Source organism: Chrysochloris asiatica, unplaced genomic scaffold (genome assembly GCF_000296735.1).
Source record: "Chrysochloris asiatica unplaced genomic scaffold, ChrAsi1.0 scaffold00006, whole genome shotgun sequence".
NCBI classification, from domain to species: Eukaryota; Metazoa; Chordata; class Mammalia; order Afrosoricida; family Chrysochloridae; genus Chrysochloris; species Chrysochloris asiatica.
Genome location: NW_006408524.1, coordinates 16163632 through 16186949, shown reverse-complemented (window position 1 = coordinate 16186949; position 23318 = coordinate 16163632). Strand labels below are relative to the sequence as shown.

At 39.2% G+C, this 23318-nt stretch overlaps 1 pseudogene; it reads left to right on the top strand.

Annotated features, from left to right (window-relative positions):
* LOC102828704 overlaps nt 1-20007 on the top strand; it is a 62661-nt pseudogene extending 42654 nt beyond the window's left edge.
* The last annotated feature ends 3311 nt before the right edge of the window (nt 20008-23318 follow it).

The window sequence follows — 23318 nt, the reverse complement described above, 5'->3', positions numbered from 1 at the left end:
GATGAAGATAAAAGACTGCAGTCTTCAGTATGGATTTTTGTTGTTGTGTGCCATTGACCTGTTCTGACTCATAAAGACACTATATAGGGAGGGTTTCCTAGACTCATTACCTTTCCAGTTACCAGTCCAGTGCGTACCCTACAGTGCCACACTGAGGCTAGGGATATGTATTACACCATCACATAACGAAAACAAAAATCCTCATAACTGGATCAATATGAAATGCAATGACAAAAAGAATGACGTTGTCAAAGATTTCATTTCACTTGGATCCACAATCAATGCCCGTGGAAGTAACATTCAGGAAACCAAATGTTGTATTACACTGGGCAAATCTCCTGCACAAAAAAGTTTCTTTAAATTGTTAAAAAACAAAGATGTCACTTAGAAAATTCAGGTACATCTGATCTGACCTAAGTCATGATATTTTCAATCATTCTCATATGCATGAAGGAAATACAGTGGCTTTGTAGGATAAGCACTGAACTTCAATCCACAAGGTCCGTGGTTTGAGCTCCACAGTCACTTCTTGGGTGAAAGACAAGACTTTCTCTTCCTGTAAAGATTTACAACCTCAGAAACCTCATACAGGATTGCTATGGATCAGGACTGACTCGATGACACTTACCCAGAAAAACATGTGAAATCTGGCCAATGAGTAAGGATGACTAAAGGAGAATTGTTGTTGTTGTTGTTAAGTGTCGTTGAGTCGGTTCTGACCCATAGCGACCCTGAACAGGGTTTCTGAGGCTGTATATCTTTACGAGAGCAGAAAGCCTCATCTTTCTCCCGCGGAGCAGCTGGTAGTTTAGAACTGCTGACCTTGCGGTTCGCAGCCCGATTCTGAACATACCTTGGATTTCTAGTAGAATGAGCTATTATTCTGTGCTAGAAGAAGGACAGCCAGAATGCTCTTTAGAAACAACAACAATGAGACTTTGAGTCATGTTCTTTGGACATGTTGTCAGGAAGGTCCAGTCCACACAGAAGGACATCATACTTAGTAATGTAGATGGTCATTGAAAAAGAAGAAGGCCTTTAAGGAGATGGATTGACACAGTGGCTGAAACAACAGGTTCAAACATAGGAAAAATTGTGAGTATGGCCCAGGACCAGGCAGTGTTTTCTTCTGTTGAACATGGGGTCACTATGAATCAGAGCCTACTCAATGGCAACTGACAACAACAAACAGCCTCCGCAAAAGGCACAAATCTATAAAATCTAAAGCTGTCATCAAGGATGTGGGAAATTTGGCCACAATTTCCTGCTCATTAAAATTACAAAAAAAGAGTAGTTGTTCAATTGGGGAAAGGGGAAAATAAAAAGACAGTGTGTGGAAGATATCATAATATTTGCTACTTTCTGCAAACCAGTCTTATGTTTTATTAATAGAACTGGACAGAAATTCTTAAGTTGCTATTTGTTATTGATAACATACATGCAAACACACCAGAATTGTCAAGGTTCCTGATATGACTGGTAGTAAAAAGACTTGAAATGAAGATGATTATTAGCAAAAACAAATTATTTCTCTATAAATATCCACTTTAAGGAGAATGAAAATGATTTCTATAAAGCATTACCAGTTGCTCTTTCTGGGCAAAAGGGACATTGGAAAGCAACTTAGTTTCTTTGGGACACAGGATCTTGGCACAATGTGTGATTAAGGTCGGAGGCTAAGCCTCTCTGAGAACTGAGTAAGGAACCATTGGTAGAAAAACAAAGAGAAAAATCTGCCTAAGACAGAACTTCTCTTCCATTCTGTTTTCTGAAACAGAATTAAGCCATTTCCGCAGATATGAACACTTGCAATGCTGGATAACTCAGAATAATTTTATGGGCTGACCAGGGCTTGTGATTGAGAACAGATGAGAAGGTAGTGAAGGAAGCAGTACTCTGTAAGGGAGCTTACTTACATCCTTCCCATTATCAATGAGAATATGAAGATGGTGTCTCAGAGTGTTAAAAAATAACACAGGGACACTCCCTGTTAGAGGGAGATATTGTCTGCAAGGGACTCTAGGGGAGGATACGGCTCTCTTGTTTCTCTCCTCCTTTCTCAATGAACCAGAAAACAAACAAACAATATAAGAGAGAATGAATCCTGAGAAGAAATGGTCAGAAGAGAATAATAACAGGAATTTTAAAGAACTGAACTGAGAGGAATGTTCTCTTAAGATGCCCGGGTCCATGAACTTTGAGATATTGATATAGTAGTGAACAACCATGGCACAATCTCAGATGAAGTTCCTTTTGCCAAGCTATTCTGTGTGTGACAGATCTATAATCAATAATACACACACACACACACACACACACACACACACACACATATTGTTATTGTTTTTAAGTGTCTTTGAATCAGTTTCAACTCATAGTGATCCTGTATAGGGTTTCTGAGGAATAACTAGTGGATTTGAACTACTAACCTTGAGGTCAGCAGTCTAGTGCTTATCCTACAGCTCCACACCAGAACTGCTGCATGTTGGTTCTGACTAATAGCAATGCTGACCTATATTTATGAGGGCATCATTATCAGCATTTATCACCTATATTGTCTACCACTGTCTGCTAGAAGGAGCCAGACCAAGTATCTGAACTTAGCTACTAGATGACCACTCTCGGCTTTGAGTATACACAATGTGAGACCCAGAACTTCTGAAGGCCAATTGTCAGATAGGGGGCAGTGATGGTGGCAGTGTTAGCAACTGGGGTCAGATACAGTGTGACTCTACCTATGGTTCTTTCCCCCACATTTCCTCTATTCTTTACAGAATTCCAGCTCTATCAATAACCTGCCAATGAACACCTCCCCCCTCTTATACTTAGAGGAACAAGAGTCTGTATCATTTGCTTGGAATCCATAACAGACACTGGGTCAGGCTTCTAACAGATGCACAAAGTGACATGAGAGTCCACCTTTAAGATAACCAGAATGGAACGGGTGACTCACCCTGCTTCTATTTGAAATGCCAATGATATCATTTCCAGCTTTCTGGCAATATGCAAGCCAACACAGTATGACACACGGACAGAAAAATGATGGAAAAAGGATATTGGCTTCCAGTTATCTTACCTTTCATGTGCAAGGCACCATATTAAATAAATAATAAATATAATCTTATCTAACTCTTAGAATAACCTTATAGAGTAAGTATTTCATTATCTTTCACCTAAAAGAATACCCACAACTTGCCTGTCAGTTTGGCATACTGTGGTGGCTTGTGTGTTGGTATGATTCTATAAGACATGCCACTGGTATTTTAAATACCAGTAGGGTCACCCATGGTAGATGATCTTAATCTGGCAGCACCACTGAAACCTGTCTACCAGGAAAAGAAGCTGTCAACATCCATTAATATGTAGAATGTCGAATGTATGACGTATGAATTTAGGAAAATTTGAAGTTGCCAGAAATGAAGTGGAATGTATAAGAATTGATGTCCTAGGCATTAGTGAGCTGAAATGGACTGGTGTGACCATTTTGAATCAGATAGTCATTTGGCTTCCTATACCAGGAATGAAACGTTGAAAAGGAGTGATATCATCCAAAAGAACATTTCAAGATCTTTCTTGAAGCACAATTCTAACTGTGATTGAGTAATATCCATATGCTTACAAGGAAGACCAGAAGTCCTGATATGGTGTTGTAGGATAAGCACTGGACTGCTAACCCCAAAGCGAGAGGTTCAAACCCACTTGTCACTGCTCAGAAACTCTAGACAAGGTCACTATGAATTAAGACTGATTCAGTGGCACACAACAACAACAAAGAAGGCTAGTTAATACGACTATTACTCAAATTTATGCACCAACCAGTGATGATGAACTTGAAGAATTCTATCAACTTTTTCAAGCTAAAATTGATCAAACATGCAATCAAGATGGATTGATAATTACTGGTGACTGGAATGTGAACGTTGGAAAAAAAGAATAGCTGGAAAATATGGTCTTGGTGATAAAAACAATGTTCTAGATCACATGATAGAATTTTGCAAGACCCAATTTTATTCATTGCAGATACCTTTTTCAACAGCATAAAAGGTGATTCTACACCTGGACCTTGTGGAGTCTGGTGTGACACTATGGGTTAATGCACTGGATTGCAAAGTCCTTTAAATCACAGGTTGGTGATTCAAGGGCACCAGACACTCCTTGGAAACCCTATATGGGTCAGAACTGACTCAATAGTACTCAACAACAACAACACAGCTGGACCTTACTAGTTGAAATACACAGTAGTCAAATTGACTACATCTGTGGGAAGTGATGATGTAAAGCTCAGTACCATCAGCCAAAACAAGACCAGGTGCTGATTGTGAAACCAACCCTTGCATGTCTTTGGAGTTCTATAAATCTTGGGATACATTTAATTTATATCTCATGTTTAATAAGCAGAGCCTTCAAACATCCTTCTTTTGTTTTTTTCTTTTAATTTTAAGAATGTGAGTTCTTTTGGAGGGGAAAAGTCCTCAAATCCCAGGCAAATCCAATGCAGCAAATGAATGTGTTAGGGCGCAGTTAACATTATAGGTAGTATAACTGAAGCATTTTAGGCACAAGAATTCTTTCTTTCTCAATTCCTCTGACCACTTCTGAGAAGTCTCTGGTATAATGTGTCTCCTACCATCACTACTAGCAAAACAGCATCCACTAGAGGCTTTATATGAGGGGGGTGGGTTCAAAATTCTGTCTTTAGTTCTATTTTTTCCACAGACTTTGATACAATATCAGTTGGAACAAATGTACTACAGGTGTATCTTGCATGCTTCTACCCCTCATAAATCAGATATGTAGAAAAGGTGTGGTAGGCCTTGGAGACAAGACAATGAAAGGAAAGAAACAGGATAAAAAAATTTAAAGATCCTGCTAGAATAAGACACCAACCATTATTTTGCCAGCCTTTTCCCCATCCATTAGAGAAATTCCACAGATGAGCACAAAAACTGACAAAACAAGGTGTTTCTAAATGAGCAACTGTGTTAGAATAGAAAAAAAAATCAGACAGCTTCCATACAGAACTGATGCAAACAAATTAGAGAAGGAGTGTTTCTGCCGACTGAAAAGCTCTTCACAAAAGCATCCTTGAAGCTGAAGAAAAGTGTGATACAGTGCTTTAAGCCAAATCAAATATTCTCAAACAAACATTTGTGTATATGAAAAAACAAAAAAAACAAAACAAAACAAAAACTTGAGTCATAAAAATAGCACTAAGAATAGAAATGGACCAAAAAGAAATTGAAAGTAAATTGAAATCAGGAAAGAAATAGAAGAAAAAGACAAATGCATATCAGAAATGAAAACTAAATTACAAGATGCCTCAGGGAAAATAGATTTAAATAAAAACCAGATAAAGAGCATTACAGGAAACCAAGAAAATAAGCAGGAAAGATGAAAATAAGCTAAAGAAAGAAGTACAAAAGGTTAGAAAGAAAGTGCTTGAAATGGAAGGCAGTCAAAGAAGACTGGGCATCATATAATTAGTGAGCTCATCTGGTAATTATTATAATCACCAGTAATTATCAATGAATCTTGAAAATAAGAGGAAGGGAAGGAGAAGGATGAAGAAGGACAAGAAGAAGAAAGGAAATATAGATGCAGGGACTCGTGCCACAGAAGAAAATCAATTTTAAATGGACTGTAGTCTGAGTGTGGACGATAAAACAAAGTTTTTAGAATAAGCAGACTATAGAGAATACTTCCACAACTCAAATTCCATGTGACTATGTCAGTTTATCGTACTGGTACTGCTGTGGCTTGTTTGTTGTGTGATGCTGGAAATGATGCCAATGATATTTTAAATATCACCTGGGACACCCATAGTGGATAGGTTTCAGTGGCGCTTCCAGACTAAAAAGATCACTTATTAAAGGTTAGCGGGATGTGGGATGTAGGATGATGAGCCCAAGGGATTGGAAGGTACTCAAAGTATGACTGGGGAAGAGCTAGCTTCCTCCTCAAAGTAGAGTTGACCTTAGTGACTTGAATGGAGCAAAGCATTCAGGACCTTTATTTACTGATGAAGCATAACTCAAAATGGGAAGAAACAGCTGCAAGTCTGGCAGAGAAGTAATAAAATTCATATTATCAGAGTACATAAAGAGTAACAATGGGACAGATCTAATGATAATAAAATTATAATTCACAAAAACATTCCAGAAATAGAACAACTTCTGAATCTGTGCACTGAAAGGACCCCAGTAGTAACTGAGAAGACTAACCTGGAATGATCAACTCTGAGACATATCTTAGTAAAATTCGTAGACATCAAAGATGAAGATAAACTCCTCAATGTATCCAGGCAAAATGGTAAAATAATTTAAAAAGGCAAAATAATTATCAACCGCCACCTATCTGTCAATTATTGTATCATAGTTGTTTGTGCATTGCTATGATGTTGAAAGTGACCAATTAGTATTTTAAATACTAACAGGGTCACCTATGATGGATAGGCCTTAGCAGAGTGTTAAGATTAAAACAGTGTAGGAGGAAAGGTGTGTCGATCTATTTCCAAAAGTATATGGTTAGATTCCATTGATGAAGTGGTTATGCAAAACAACTGGCATTATGCAAAAATGGAGGATGGCCATATAAAAAGATAAAAAACTTGAGGAGATGACATCATTACATAATTGTCAAACTGCATCATTCTATCTTCCAAATTGCCGAGAATCATGACCAAGTTGACACATGATCTTAACCATCACAGACAGCATTACTTTCTTCTCACACTTCAGCATCTGTTACTGACAGATATACATCGTTCGAGTGCAAAATAGAAAGCAAATTTATTCAGTATCCATTAAAACCACTCTGGAGTCCTGGTGTGGCGCTGTGGGTTAATGCGCCAGACTGCAAAGCAGTTTGAACTGCAAGGTCGGTAGTTCAAGTTCACCAACTGCTCCTTGGAAACCCTATACAGGGTCACTATGGGTCAGAACCAACTCAACGGCACTTCACAACAACAACAAACATAACCACTCTGTTCTGTTAGGTGCCATCTTCCAGATCATTGGCATCCTCAAATTTGTTATTGAGGTAATTGGGCAGTGCCTGCTAACCAAGGGGCTCAATTTCCAGCACTATACCAAACAGTATTCTGCTTTGATCTGTATCTACTCCTCATTTATCAACTGTCTTCTTAGCTGACATTTCCCATTTGTGACAACAGTAAAAATAAATAAATAACCATTCGTCTGTCAGTTTGTCATATTCCAGTAGCTTCCATGTTGCTGTGATGCTAGAAGCTATGTCACTGGTATTTTAAACACCAGTAGGTACACACATGATGGACAGGTTTCAGATGAGCTTCCAGACCAAGATAAACTAGGAAGAAGGAAAGGCAGACTGCTTCTGAATGTCTAGCCACAAAAAACCTGATGAATAGCAGTGGAACACTGTCAGATAACACCAAAATATTGAATATCAAGATATGATGAATAACACCAGAAATATGATGAATAACACCAGAATATTGTCAGATATAATGCCATAAGATAGACCCCTCAGGTTGGAAGTCACTCAAAATACGACTAGGGAAGCGATGACTTCTCAAAGAAGAGTTGACCTGACCGAGATGATGTGTATGGAGTGAGTAAAGCTTTTGGGCCTTTCATTTGCAGCTGGAGCACAACTCAAAATTAGGAGAAATAGCTGTGGATATCCATTAGTAATCAGAACATGGAATTATGAAGTATGAATCTAGGAAAATTGGAAGTTGTCAAACTGAAATGTAACACATACACATAGATATTCTAGGGATTAATGAGCTAAAATGGACTAATATTTGCCATTTAAAATATGACAATCATATGGTTTGCTATGCTGGGGATGACAAATTGAGACCATATGGTGCTTGCATTCATCATCAAAAGACCATTTCAAGGTCTAAATTAAAGTGATATTGTCTGTGATAGTATGCTATCACAGACAAGAGAAGACCAAAATAGAAGTCAAATGAGACTCTGAAATTTGCTCTCCAATATAGAAATGCTAAGGTAGGAGCTCTGGTAGCGTAGTGGTTACGAATCGGGCTGAGAACCTTAAGGTCAGCGGTTCGAAACTACCAGCCTCTCCGCGGGAGAAAGATGAGGCTTTCTACTCCCGTAAGGATTTACACCCTCAGAAACCCTGTACAGGGTCGCTATGGGTCGGAACCGACTCGACGGCACTGAACAACAACAACATAGAAATGCTAAAGTAAATGAAAGAAATGAGGAGGTAAAAAAGCTGAGCAGAAGATTTCAATGGATAGCTCAAGAAGACAAAGTCAGGTATTATAATGAAATGTGCAAATACCTAGAGTTAGAAAATCTAAAGGGAAGAACACACTCAGCATTGCTCAAGCTTAAAGAACTGAAGAAAATATTTAAGCCTCGACTTGCAATATCGAAGGAGTCCTGGGTTGGCGCTGTGGGATAAAGCACTGGACCTCAAGAATCTGTTTGAACCACAAGATGGGTGGTTCAAACTCGCCAACCATTCCTCAGAAATCCTGTACAAAGTCACTATGAGTTGGAACCAAATAGAAAGGCACTCAACAACACAACAAAATGGGCAAAATGTTGAATGATGCAGAAAACATCAAAAGAAGATGAAGAGGGGAATAATGTTAAGATGCTTGACTGTCTTTTGAATCTTGGTTCCCCTTGCCTACCATTGTAAAATAAACACTTCTGGGGGAGAGAAAGGAATAGCCAGAAACATCACAATATAACGGCTTGTAAGTCCATCTTCAGCCTATAACTGATTGGAATACTGATTGGAATTAAAGGGGGCTAGAAGTTTCCCAGTGAAAGAGGCTTCCTGCGGAGCCTTTGCATTGCACAAGACCATACGTGGAATCCAGAACCCCATCCAGAATCATCTGAGATGGGAAATTTCCACTTGAAAGGGCAAGTAGACCAGTCTGGAGCGGCTAGAAAAACAGAAGATACTTCATGGAAGAAAGACTGGCAGGAAAAATTAAAAACAATAACAGCAGTTGGATTGACTACTGCAAGAACAAGCAAGTTGTTCACCTGCGAGCCATCAAGGCAAGTGGTCAGGTCCCTTCAGAGCAAACCCCCTTCCAAGACTAAGACTCCAGGGGAAAACACGAGCAGGCACGTGGTCTAGCTGGTGACCACGTTGGTCACTGATAAGGGCAAGAAGGGGAAAAACAGCAATGAAGTTGGGAGTTCAACCATGTTCAACAGACTCCTGTGAACCCAGGTAGAGACCTGGTTGGCCAGCAATATGGCAAGACCTGGGGACTCCTGGACCCATAGGCAGTGACATGGCCACAGAGGACTACAGCAGAGAGTGAAGCATCCAGCTGATATGACGTGAGGGAAGATACACAAGAACACCCATACTTACAGATAGTACTCATTTGACTTGGCTCCAATGGCTGGATGATCAGAACTCGACTAGAAGAAGAAAGAAGAAGGAAAAAAAGAGTAACCTGCTACAATTTGATGAACTTGACCTATACTTATGGATGTAGTAGCTCAAAACAGGGAACAAATCTTTCCAGTGAGGATCACTCCCACCCCCTTGGTACACAGGGTTGACAGGGATGGGCAACTTAGACATTGGTTACCCAAAATGGGGGGCGGGGGGAGCTACAAAGGCAAGAAGTGACTGGCTTACAAGCTTTCAAGAGGGAGCCTAGTTCCAAACGGGGCAGGGGAAGGTAGAACCTCCACTGAATGGTTTCCAAGCTGTTGGTATGGGGCTAATGAAAGGAGATGAGGATAAGACTCATGTGGTCCAATAATGAATAATTGTTATCAGGACTGTAAGGGCCAGAAATGTAAAGGTAGATGTTTCATAACAAAAGGAGGGGAGTGATTGATTTTTCAGTCCAGGAGCAGAGGTCCCTGGGACCATCAAGTGAGAAGAGCAGCATGTAGGACCCTACCTAGAGAAGCACTATGCCAAAGATGGAGGCAGAGACAATGACATGGACAGATGGAATGTCTGGGGACACTGGACTCAGGGAGGGAGAGGGGCTGTGTGCTGACGGCCGGGGTGCAGGCCTGTGGGGTGTACCCTTTGGTTGTTTGATATGCATGGAGGGAATTATAATCATTGCAATGAAACAAAATACGATAGGATGAATGTAAAACTGATGTTCTTCCATGTAAAGCCACAAAATTCACAATAAAAACTTAAAAAGAAGAAAAAAAAAGAAGATGGAAGGTATACACAGAGTCACTTTACCAAAAAGAAATGGTTGATTTCAACCATTCCAAGGTTTAGTATATGATCAAGAAATCTTGCAGCACTGGAGGCACTCATACATTCATGCCAAGAAATTTGGAAGACAACTACTTGGTCAACTGATTGGAAAAGGTCCATTTTTGAGCCAATTCTCAAGAGTGGTAACCCAATGGAATGCATAAATCATTGAACAATATCATTAATATCACAAGCCAATAAAATTTTCTTGAAGATAATTTAAAACAGCGGCAACAGTACATTGCTAGAGAACAGTGAGAAATTCAGGCTAAGTTCAGAAGAAGACATGAAACTAGGGATTTCATTGCTGACATCAGATGGATCTTGCCTGGAAGCAGAGAATGCCATAAATGTGTCTACTTGTGCTTTATTGACTATGCAAAGATTTTTGACCTTGTGGATCATAACAAACTATTTGGATGTTATGATAATATTTCAGAAAATGGGTATTTTAAATACCAACAGGGTCACTCACAGAGGACAGTTTCAGCTGAGATTCCAGACAAAGACAGACTAGGAAGAAGGATGGATGAACTACACCTGAATATTTAATCATTGAAAACCTTATGAATAACAGTGGAACATTATCAACACCAGAATACTGAATATTGAAACATGATGAAGAGAACCAGAATACTGTCAGATACATATAAATATCAATATCCTAGGCATACTAATGGAATGGACTGGCATTGGCCATTTTGAATCTGATCATCACATAGTTTACTATGCCAAGAATGACAGATTGAGGAGGAATGGTATCGCATTCATCACCAAAAAGAACATATCAAGATCTGTCTTAAAGCACCACGCTGTCTATGATAGGATATTATCCATATGCCTGCAACAAAGACCAATTAATACAACTATTATTCAAATTTATGCACCAACCATTAAAGCCAGTAAAGATGAAACTGAATAACTCTACCAACTTGTTTAGTCTGAAACTGATCTAATATGCAGTCAAGATGTATTGATAATTACTGGAGATTGGAAAGCAAAGGTTGGAAACAAAGAAGAAGGATCAGTAGTTAGAAAATACGGCTTTGGTAATAGAAATGATACTGGAGATAGCATGATAGAATTTTGCCAGATCAATCACTTCTTTGCAAATATCTTTTTTAAACAACATAAAAGACGACTATACATGTGGACCTCACCAGATGGAATACACAGAAATCAAACTGACTACACCTGTAGAAAGAGCTGGGGGAAAAGCTCCATATCATCAGTCGAAAAAAGGCTGGGGCAGCATATGTGAGTTCAGGTTGAAGCTGAAGAAAATTAAAATAAGCCACAAGAGCCAAAATATGACCTTGACTATGTCCCACCTGAATTTAGAGATCATCTGAAGAATAGATATGATGCATCAGACACTACAAACCAAAACTAGAAGAGTTTTGAGATGATATCAAGAACATCATATAGGAAAGCAAGCAAAAGGTCATTTAGAAGACAAGAAAGAAATAAATGACCAAAATGGATATCAGAAGAAACTCTGAAACTTGCTATCCCAGTGTAGAGATGGTAGAAATGAGAAGGTAAAAGAGCTGAGTAGAAGATTTCAAATGGCAGTTCCAGAAGACAAAGTCAAACATTGTAACAAAATGTACAAAGACCTCAAGTTAGAAAGTTGGACAGTGAATAAGGAAGACCTTGGAAGAATTGACGCATTTGATCAATGATGTTGGAGGAGAATATTAAAAGTACCATGGGCTGCCAGAAGAACAAACAATTATATGTTGGAAGAAGTACAGACAGAAAACACCCTGGAAGCCAGGATAGCCAAATTTGTCTCTCATACTTTAGACATATTGTCAAGAGGGACCAATCCTTAGAGAAGGATATCATGTTTGATAAAATGGAGGGTCAGAGGAAAAGGAGCTCTGGTAGCATAGTGGTTACGAATCAGGTTGCTAATCTCAAGGTCTGCAGTTCGAAACTACCAGCTGTTCCACAGGAGAAAGATGAGGCTTTCTGCTCCCATAAAGATTTGCAGCCTCGTAAACCCTGTACAGGGTCACTATGAGTCGGAACTGACTCCACGGTACTTAACAACAACAACAACAAAGATGGATTGGCACAGTGGCAGCAACAATGGGCTCAAATGTGTTTCATTCTGTTTTGCATAGGGTCGTTATGAGTAGGGACCAACTTGATGACACCTAACAACAACAATATATAGTGAGAGAGACAGAGAGCTTGCTGGCTCCCTAGGATAGGCATTGAACTGTGAACCACAAGGTCAGCAGTTCAAGTCCACCAGATAAGACTTTCTACCCCTGCAAATACCTAAAGTTCCCTGTGGGATAAAGCACTGGACCACACGGTTGGTTTGAACCATAAGGTTGATGATTCAAACTCACCAGCTGCTGCTTGGAAACCTTATATAGGGTTGCTATGAGTTGGAACTGACTTGGTAGCACTTAACAATAACAACAACATATTCTATACAAGAGTAAGTCAAAAAAATACAAGGGGCTTCAGAAAGCTTGTGGAAAAATGAAATGATGAGATAATAGAATTTCTCCAAAAACTTTGTGATGCCCCCTCGATTGCTCCTATAGTCCCGGTTCATACACGAATGGGTTTATTTACATAAGATATGTTTAAACATGTCTCTGTGATCTGTGGATGACTGCAGACAAGTTGTCTTATTAATATACTTGTTATGTTGCCTTCAAAACAGAAGGTCTAATTAAACCACCAGTTTCCAAGGGGCTCTTCTATCTAGGCCATTTAAATTCAAAGCAGAGATGTCAGCTCAGAAAATAAGTAACTATTTTGAGGGGATTCTAGAGAGTCAATCTTTATAGATTTCCTCAAAGAACACAAGATGATCACAGGGGCTTATTATGATGAAGTTTTCAGACACTCGAAAACTGCACTGGGAATTAAAAAGTAAAAAAGATCTAGGAAAATTGCACTGGGAATATTTTTTTTTTTTTTTTTTCTCTATCATGGTAGTCCTGTTGCTATTCTCTGAGGGTGGTTAAGGTTGTCCTAGGAGAATTTTGTTGGGAAACCTTATCGCAACCATTTTACAGCCCTGATCTTGCTCCCTTCTGACGTCTTTTTGTTTACAAAACTCTAAGAACACTGACAAGGAACAGGATTTGAATCCCTTGAGGATGCCAGTACTGCTGGTATAAAAGAGCATAGAATTCTTTGGAGAAGGGTTAGAGAGAAGGAAACCCTACCTTTAGATGCATATAGATTTTGATGGAAGATATGTCCAAAATTAGTAGTTTCATATTTTGGTTAATAAATATTTCTATGATTTGAAAGCAATCATTTTTTACTTCATATATGCAAGGGAAGTAAATGCAAAAATACACATATCTCCCCAATGGAGGAGGAGGTCCAGCCAACGGCTGAGACGGGTGGCCTGGTTAAGGGGCCTAGCCACAGTGAGCAGTGGGGCCAGATCAGGCCCCAGACTTGGAAAGCGAAGATTAAGTGTGAGGAATTTAATGACGGGGGAGGACAACTATGACTATCCCGAAGAGGAGAAGCTCAGGGAGGCCGGGTACAGGGTCTCCGCGGCCCTGGAAGAAGCCAACAAGATGTTTCTGTGAAGATCCAGAGCCAGAGAAGCAACCCTAGGTGGCGACTACCAGATGCATTATGAGCAGACCCTATTTGATCAGCTAGCTTATATCGAAGAGCTCTTTTACTTTATGGTTGTCAACAGTCTGACTGAAGAACTTGGCTGTGATGAGATTATTGATTGAGAGTAAGGTCAAGGTTGTTAAAAGAGAAGGAAACTACTTGAGGAGACACTCACGCATTATTATTGTTACTTCGTTGGAAGTAGTTCTGTGCCAATAGAAAACTTGATCTTCCAAAAAATCATTTTAGTTTGTTTTGCAGAATCGAATAGGACAGTTGTGAGAAAGAAAGAGAATCCTTAGGAAAGAAAAAGGATCGGAGGACTGTAGAAACCGGTTTCCAAACTTGTCTTGAACCCCCCAGGTCTTTACCTTTGTTATTTTACTGGCATTGGGGGATTTAGCTTTCCCATCTTCCTCTCAATAAGGGATGGTTTTGCAAGAACAAGGCATTATCAAGACAAACTGCTAATAGAAGAACCCACTAATAATTTATATGATGAGAAAAAGATCACCAAAATACCCACTTTAGGACACAGGAGATCTGAATTATCTGGACTGGAAGCCTATTGAGAAAACTGGAAATTCTGATTTTGTGATCTTTCTGTCATAATTATCAAAAGTATTACCGTATCTTTAAATGCGTTTCCAAAAGCTTCTGAAATTTTGTTTATATGTTATTTTTATTATAATTCGAGAAAATCCATGTTGTCAACATTTTAGAAAGTAAAAGATTAAGCCCCCGCCCCCTTAATTAAAACCTGGTGTGGTGCTGTGAGTTAATGCGCCAGACTGCAAAGCTGTTTGAACTGCAAGGTCGGTGGTTCAAGCTCACCAGCTGCTCCTTGGAAACCCTATACAGGGTCGCTATAGGCCAGAATTGACTCAAAGGTACTTAATAACAACAACAATTAAAACCTTTAGACATTGCTACATACAAAGAAAATATTTCTAAATACTCAGACACTAGAGAAGACTTCTGTTTTGTTCTTCTGTTTTTCACTTATTTGACAGGAGAAAGATTTAAGTTGAACTTCATATTATATGAACTGTTGGTGAATGTTGTCATGTAAAAGGAAAGTTGTACATCTTAAAAAGGCTGTGAATTATTAAGCTATCAACTTTGTAAAGGTTTTTAACCTGCCCAGAAATCTACCGCAATACCTGACATTTCCTTTCCTCTTTCTCTTCCTCTAAATTAAGGTTGTTATTTGTATGCACCAGCATTCAAGATAATAAAACTGCTTCTTCTGTGTATTTTGTTGGGTTAACAACACATTGTTATTGCACACATACTTTTTCCATATGCTATTTTTTATTGTATCAATTAGTGCAACCATTTAATGGTTGAAATTGAACAAATATCTACAAGGGAAAGTGACCCAGCTTCAAATACCTGATTTGCAAATTAACTTACGGAAATGAAGCATAGCAATTTAAGTATTTTCAACCTGGCAAATGTCCTGTCAATAAACATGTTGATATGCTTATTATATTAAGAGGCTGACATTCTGTGAGGAAATAAAAAATGTTAGGAAGCTGTACCTAGTAAACATTGAGTCTTTTATATCAGCAGATTTTATCATGACCAATAAAAATTACCAGATCTTCCTGCCCCATTATAACAATAAAAGACATTCAATATAACAAGAAACAAATATATAATATACATATCTTAGAGAAGGAGACTTAACAAATAAAATATAATAAAATGTGATGATATAATTGAGATCACATATTTGTCATAGCAGAAATGGTGAATGAGTTTAACTTGCCTTGTTATAGTACTGTTGGATAAGCATTGGACCACAAGGTCAGTGGTTCAAACTCACCAGTTGCTCCTCAGAAACCCTATACAGAGTGGCTATGAGTCTAACTGACTTGATGGCAGTTAACAAAAACAATAATAAAATAATCAGATTTTCAATTTGATTCACAAAATACAACTTAGTTCTATACTGCATCCAACAAACATGCTTAGAGCAAAATGATTCAGAAAGGCTAAAAATTAAATCCATCCACCTATGCTCAGTTGTTTTCCTGTTCCACACTGCCAATAATTCTAAAGTTATCCCTCTTCACATTGTCCAATGTGAATCTTAGACTTTCTTCAGATTTTTTAAATCCTTTTTTCTGCTTGCTCTTCTATCTTTGCAGTACTGAGAGATTTGTCTTCCATCTCTCTAGTTCTGGCTTCCATCTCTTCAATTATACTCTTTTGACTTTTCAGTGTATTGCCCATTTCTTATATTTTATTATTAATCATTTAGACGTCCTTTTTCAGGTTTTGAATTCTTTCCAATGCTGTATCTATCTTATTTGATTGTTCCTGTAGTGCTTTCCTGACTTCTTCCTTATTTTTCTCAAACCCTCTGTGAAGTGTTTGGATATATCTCAATATCATTTTCCTGAATTCCTTCTCAGTCATTTCCAAAGCCTTCCTTCCTTCCAATGTGATGTCTAGGTCTATCTCCTGCTCATTTGTCCAAGTCACTCTGTTTTGTTTCTGGACATATGCCAATATGGTCAGCTGCTTCTTGGGCATCTTCAATAGTTAGCTGTGACCTCAATAATTAGATGAATGTATGTTGATGTTTTATTATGCTTTCTGATTGCCTCCAGGTAGATGTGATCAGGAGATAGGTTTCCCTTTTCACTCTTCTTATTACTCAACTCAGAGTAACTGTAGCAGGTATTGCCTGGATAGTGGGATTTTATAGGGTTTGACTGTAGCTTGACAATATGACCACAATTGCTGTCTCTTGTTGGGTAATACAGGGAGATAATGAGATGCCTAAAGGTAAAAAGGGGCCAACAGCAAACAACAACAACAAAACAAATTGAATGCTACAGTCTATAATCACAGAAAAGAGAAAAGAAAAAAAAAATCTGAGTGCATGCGTAGTAGAACCTTCTGGGGGTGGGTAAGGGTGTCCACTAGTTCAGCCAAATATGAGTAACGTGCCTCTCTCAGCTTCTTGCCTTCAATGCCACCTGAGAAATTTCAAGATGTCATTGTTGGTACTTATAATGTAACTCAGGATTTAATTTTTGGCCTGTTTTCTTTTCAGCCTGTCACTCCCCCACTCTACAACCCCCATTCAAGACTTTTTCCTAGTGTTAAATAGATCAGGGCTGGCTGTAGCTGTTTCAAGCGATGAACTTTCTTAGTGTTTTTTGCTGAGCAGATCCTTGTGCATGCATAGTAGAACCTTCTGGGGGTGGGTGAGAGTGTCCACAAACTCAGGCACCCCCTCTAGTCACTAGAGTGGTTGTGCACAGACAGCGAGAGACCAATGGACAGAGGGGGGAATAATCTGTAGCAAAATATGAGTATGACTTTAAGGAAGGTCCCTTTCTTCACCAGCTCAGGAGACCGTTCTGTTTTAAGCAGTTCCTGTTGACTCCTCCCACTTCCATACTTCTGGGTTCAGAAATCTTTGCTGAGTAGATCCAAGCACATGCATAGCAGAACCCTCTGGGGGTAGGGGGATGTCCACTCACTCAGGTACTCCTTCCAGTCACCATAGTGGAGGTATACAGAGAGAGAGAGACCAAGAAACAGAGAAAGAATGTCCACACCTCTGTCTCTGATGATGTCAGACCTCTGCAGTGGGAGCACTCCTTCTGACCCTTAATCCACTCCGTCCTGATCATGATGGCTGCTCCAGGAGTGGCTGACTACCGTGAATCAGGAAACAGAATGTTTCTTGTTTCTGCTACAAATTCCACTGGCTGTAGGCCTTCGAACTTTCTAAATATCCCTTGACATGTAGTTCAGAGTTCTGGGATCATCCCCTGAACCTAGTTTGTCTGGAATTCTGTATTATTGCTGACAGATGTCTGTACCACATATCTCCCTAATCAGCCATTAAGCTCCACCTATCTATGCTCAGCTGTTTTGACAAAAGACCAAAATACATTAAGTGGGAAAACGATTGTTTCTTCAACAAATGGTGCTGGTAAAACTGGAAATCAATTTGCAGAAGAGTAAAGAAGACCAATATCTCATGTCATATACAAAAATTAATTCAACATGGATTAAAGACCTAAGTGTAAAACCTAGAACCACAAAGATCATCAATGAAAGAATAGGAATCAATTATGGTGCTCTGCTTCATGGCATAAATTCACTATCAAACAAAACTAATAACATATAAATAGCAGAAAACAAAATAGATTATTGGAACCTCATAAAAAATAGGCAAATGTGAATCAAAAGATTTCACCAAAAGAATAAAAAGAGAACCTACAGACTAGGAATTAACTTTTGGCAATGATGTATAAAAAAACTGTCTAAAATATGTAGAACACTTCAGCACCTCAATAAGAAGATATTCCAATTAAAAAATGGGCAGAGGACATGAACAGACATTTCACTAAAGAAAACATTCAGGCAGCCAACAAATTTAAGAAGAAATGCTTACAATCACTAGCCATTGTTGTTATTGTTAAATGCCACCAACTCGATTCTGACTCATAGTGATCCTGTATAGGATTTCCAAGGCTTTAAATCTTCAAGCGAGAAAAAAACATCATCTTTCTCCCAAGTGGCTGGTGGGCTTTAACCAAGGACCTTGTAGTTCAAAGTCCAGTGCTTATCTTATGAAGCCACCATGCTTCCCCACAAGACATTAGAGTGACACAAGACAAAACAACAATGGAATATCATCTTATAGCAGCATTAATAGTAAGGTAAAAAAAAAAAAAAAAACAACCCAAAAACAAAAAACAACAAATATTGGAGAGGGTACGGAGAATATGGGGTCCACCTATACTGTGGTTGGGACTGTAAAATGGTGCAACCACTGTGGAAAACAGTATGGCACTTTTTCACAATGGTTGAGATAGAAATATCATTATGATCCAGCAATCTCTCAACAAATAAAGCTAAAAACAAGGAAGTACAAAATTATGCTGGATAAAACAGAGAGAAAGGTACCAATTTTAATTTCAGACAAAGAATTAAAACCTAAAAAGACTGATATGTCAAAGAAGGATGTTTTTTAGTGCTAAATGTAATAATTCATAATGAAGATATAATACATGGATATTAATACACAGTAAAGCAGCAACTACCTTAAAGAAACAAAACAGGCTTTCTGCTTGTGGACAGCTCGGAGGAAGCATTGTTAGTTTTTTGGTTTTTTACCCCTCACTGCCTTCATATCTAAGTCAGAGTCTCTTAAAGAGCCAGAACAGCTGCAGAAACTTCATCAGAGGGTTGAGTTTTGAAACAACAGATGAGAGCCTGAGGAGCCATTTTGAGCAATGGGGGACGCTCACGGACTGTGTGGTGATGAGAGATCCAAACACCATGCATTCCAGAGGCTTTGGGTTGGTCACTTACTCTACTGTGGAGGAGGTGCATACAGCCATGAATGCAGGGCCACACAAGGTGGATGGAGGAGTGGTGGAACCAAAGAGGGCTCTTTCATGAGAAGACTCTCAAAGACCAGGTGCCCACTTAACTGTGAAAAAGATTTTTGTTGGTGGCGTTAAAGAAGACACCGAAGAGCATCACCTTAGAGATTATTTTGAGCAGTATGGGAAGATTGAAGTGCTTGAAATCATGACAGACCGAGGCAGTGGCAAGAAGAGGGGCTTTGCATTTGTAACCTTTGATGACCATGACTTTGTAGATAAGATTGTTATCCAGAAGGACCATACTGTGAATGGCCACAATTGTGAAGGAAGGAAAGCTCTGTCAAAGCAAGAGATGGCCAGTGCCTCCTCCAGTCAAAGAGGTTGAAGTGGTTCTGGAAACTTCGGTGGTGGGGGTGGAGGTGGTTTTGGTGGGAATGACAACTTTGGTCGTGGAGGAAACTTCAGTGGACGAGGTGGCTTTGGTGGCAGCCATGGTGGTGGTGGAGATGGAGGCAGTGAGGATGGTTAGAATGGATTTGGTAACGACAGAAGCAATTTTGGAGTCAGTGGAAGCTATAATGACTGTGGTAATTAAAACAATCAATCTTCAAAATTTGGACCCATGAAGGGAGGAAATTTTGGAGGCAGAAGCTCTGGTCCTTATGGTGGTGGAGGTCAATACTTTGCCAAACCACAAAACCAAAGTGTCTATGGCGGTTCAAGCAGCAGCAGTAGCTATGGGAGTGGCAGAAGGTTTTTAGATTGTCAGGAAACAAAGCTTAGCAGAAGAGAGCCAGACAAGTGACAGGGAAGCTACAGATTACAACAGATTTGTGAACTCAGCCAGGCACAGTGGTGGCAAGGCCTAGCTGCTACAAAGAAAACATGTTTTAGACAATACTCATGTGTATGGGGAAAAAAACCAAAAACTCGATGACTGTATTTGTGACTAATTGTATAGCAGGTTATTTTAGTTTCTGTTCTGTGGAAAGTGTAAAGCATTCCAACAAAGGGTTTTAATGTAGTTTTTTTTTTTTCTGTACCCATGCTGTTGATTGCTAAATGTAATAGTCTGATCATGACTCTGAATAAATGTCTTTTTTTTTAATGTGCTGTGTAAAGTTAGTCTACTCTGAAGCCATCTTGATAAACTACCCCGCAGTGTGAACTTTAGAATTCCTTCAGGGTGATGCCAGATTCCATTCAATTTATAACCTTAGAGGAGGACTGCTTGGTGGCAGAGAGGCTATTCTCAGAAACCACAGTGTAGTTGTTAAGAACCTGGAATTCACCATTAAATGGTCACCCAAGCAGTTAAACAATTGGCTATCAAAACGGTTGTTGGCACATTCTATGCAATATATCTAATTTGAATTGATGGTACCAGATAAAATTACAGATGGGATTGAAATTTATGTATCATCCATGATTATGTGTATTCAATAAAAAGATTTAATATCTTGAATGGAATGAACAACTGTATGGATTTGAGACTGGCAGAATTTTGGACTTATCCTACCCACTACCTCTGAACCATGTTGAATGCTTCTCAAAACTCAAATTCATTACTTTGCCGGAGAGTAGACACCAGCTGGTGGCTAATGCCACCCCATTAGTCTATACAGATTAGAAGTGTTTGGGAGACCTCTCTTTAAAATATAATGCATACCAAATTTTATTCTTAACATTAGAGAAGCTTACATTAAAGAAAAACTGCAGTTTTGCTAGGTTCTGGATGGGTGGATCTTTGTAGAGGTTTATAGATCAAATATAGCTCTGGGGAGCAAAATTATAGTAAAAGGAATGGAAACTAACTTTGTTCATATAAAGTTGATTTTAACTGCAGTTTTCCTTTAAGCAAGAACACATTTTAAAGTGTTATTTGTATAGAAAAATGATTTCTAAATCTTTAAATGGTTAATTTCCAATAATTGTTATTTGTACATAAGTTCTTCTGAGCCTTCTCTTTGGTACCCTTTTAATTTCAGCTCCATTGTACGTTATAGTATAGAGATTGTTGATAAATAATATATATTCCACTGGGAATTTTAATACTCTTCTTTTAGTATAAGGTAGATTGATAGACAAAAATAATTAAGGAAGAAGAAGATCTAAATAACATAATCAACTGATTAGAACTTTTAAATATGTGTGAAATAGTTTATTGTAAAAATAGAGAATACATATTCTTCTCAAGTGCCCATTGGATAGTCACACAAATGGTTCATGTATTAGGAAGCAAAGAAAATATCAGTAGCTTTCATGAAGTAAAAACATAAAATAACACACTCCCTGGTCACCTGGCAACTAAACTAGAATTTGCTAAACACAAAGTCACCACCCACTGAAAATAGAAAGGTCCCTTTCACCTAGAAATTTTTGTTTTAACTTGCTGTTAAACAACTCCTATAGCTGTTGCTGTTGTGTGCTATCAAGTCAGTTCTGACCCATAACGACCCTGTATAGGGTTTCTGAGGAGTGGCTGGTAAGCTTGAACCGCCGACCTTGCGGTTCAAACTGACCTTGCAGTCCAGCGCATTAACCCACAGTGCTACACCAGGACTCCTGACTGAAATGGAATATAAAAATTGAAATGACAGAATTAGAACAATAAATACAAACACTACATAGCAGAATCTATAAAGCAGTGATCAAACGAAAATCCTTTGCTCTAAAACCATTTCTACTTAACAGTATAAGAAAACAAATTAATGGATTAAATTATCAGCTCAAAAACTAGAGAAAATAATATTGTTACTGTTGTGGTTAGTTGCCATCAAGTTGACTTTGATTTATGTGTGCAGAATAGAATTTTACTCCATTTACAATGACTGAGTTGCTTTTTTTTAAAGTTTTTATTGTGAATTATGTGATAGATTACATGGGAGATCATTAGCTTTACATTCATTCTATCATATTTTGTTTCATTGCAATGATTACAATCCCCTCCACGCATCATCAAACAACCCGGAAGGGTACATGCCCCCAGCCGCCAGCACACAGCCCCTCACCCTCCCTAAGTCCAGAGTCCCCAGCAGCTCCATCTCTCCTCATCATCATCTCTGCCTCCCTCTCTGGCATCACTGCTTCTCTGGGTAGGGTTCCACACTCTGCTCCTCTCCCTTGATGAACCCAGGGACCTCTGTCTCCAGACTGCAAAATCAACCACTCCCCTCCTTTTGTTACAAAACGTCTACCTATACATTTTAAATCCTCACAGTCAGTCCTGATGGCAATTATTCACTATTGTAGGATAAGAGCCTTATCCCCATCTCCTTTCATCAGCCCGGGAAGGCAGACTGGAAATCACTCAGTGGAGATTCTACCTTCCCCGGCCCCCTCTGGAACTAGGCTCCCTCTTAAAAGCCTGTAAGCCAGTCACTTCTTGCCTTCGTAGTCCTGCCCGCCCCCCATTTGGGTAGTCAATGTCTAAGTTGCCCATCCCTGTCAACCCTGCATACCGAGGGGGTGGGAATGATCCTCTCTGTAAAGATTTGTTCCCTCTTTTGAGCTACTACGTCCATAAGTATAGGTCAGGTTCATCAAATTGTAATAGATTACTCTCTTTTTTTTCCTCTTCTTTCTTCTTCTAGTCAAGTTCTGATCATCCAGCCATGGAAGCCAGGTCAAGTGGGTTACATCTGCAAGTATGGGTGTTCTTGTACATCTCCCCTCACTTCATATCAGCTGGACTCTTCACTCTCTGCTCTAGTCCTCTTTGGCTATGTCACTGTCTCTGGGCCCAGGAGTTCTCAGGTCTGGCCACAGTGCTGGCCAACCAGGTCTCCACCTTGCTTGCTCACAGGAGTCTATTGAATATGGTCGAACTTAGGTTTGAGCTTCATTGCTGTTTTTCCCTCACTTCCCCTTATCGGTGACCAATGTGGTCACCAGTCAGACCACATGCCTGCTCATGTATTCCACTTAGTCTTAGTCTTGGAAGGTGGTTTGCCCTGAGGGGACCCCACCACTTGCCTTGATGTCTCCTGGATGAGCAACTTGCTTGTTCTTGTAGCAGTCAGCTGGACTGCTGTTATTATTTTTGCTTTTACCTGCTTGTCTTTCTTTCAAGAAGTATCTTCTGTTCTTCTAGCCACTCCAGGCTGGTCTGCTTGT